Genomic DNA, 983 nt, shown 5'->3' on the forward strand with positions numbered 1-983 from the left:
GTTGTTGTTGTGTGCCTTCAATTCAGAACCAACCTATAGCTGACCCTCCAGTGGGTTTTCAGAGGCAGTTAATCTCACGGGAGGAGATTGCACATCCTTCTCCCACACCATAGTATAGTCATTGCCTATATAAGTGTATATATACATATTAAATATTAAATACGGAGTGTTGGTGGCTTAGTGGTAAGAGTTGTGCTGTCAATCCAAAGTCAAATGGTTCGAATCCACCAGCTGCTTCTCAGGAGAAAAATGGCAATCTCCTCTTGTACAATTTATAGCCTCTGAAAACCCACGGGAGGGTCAGCTGTGAGTCAGTTCTGGCTCAAGGCACATAACAACAACAACAGTAACAACATATATTAAATATCCATGTATATATGGCATATGTATCACATATAAGTAGTATCACACTTGAATACAATTTTATATTATTTTTTTTCCCAAATCACGTAATTTTCTATTTCACAGAACATACTGTAAAGTGACAACAGGGAAGGGCATTTAAAAAGGACATTGTTGTTAGGTGCCATTAAGTTGAGTACAACTTATAGCAACCCTATGAACAAAAGATCTGAACCCAGTCCTGTCCTGTACCATCCTCACACTTCCTGACACAAGAGCCCACTGCAGCAGTCGCCTTGTTAGTCCACCTGGTTGAGGGTCTTCCTCTCCCAAGCCAATGCACAAACCTTCTGAACATCATGTTCCTCTCCAAGGAATAACACCTCCTAGCAATATGTCCAAAGTATGTGAGGCAGAGTCTCATCATTCTTACCTCCACAGAGCACTCTCTACAAGGCATATCTAATGGTTTTTTTGGCCGTCCAGTGCTCTTCTCCAACACAACTCAAAGGCATCAATTCTTTTTCTCTCATCCTTATCCATTGTCCAGGTCTAGGGCACACAGCTAGTAGTTGGAAAGACCATGGTCTTAATCAGACTCACCTTAGTCCTCAAACTGTCATCACTACTCAATAATTTGG

Source organism: Elephantulus edwardii, unplaced genomic scaffold (genome assembly GCF_000299155.1).
Source record: "Elephantulus edwardii isolate Elephantulus edwardi_28Jun2011 unplaced genomic scaffold, EleEdw1.0 scaffold00121, whole genome shotgun sequence".
Classification (NCBI taxonomy): Eukaryota; Metazoa; Chordata; class Mammalia; order Macroscelidea; family Macroscelididae; genus Elephantulus; species Elephantulus edwardii.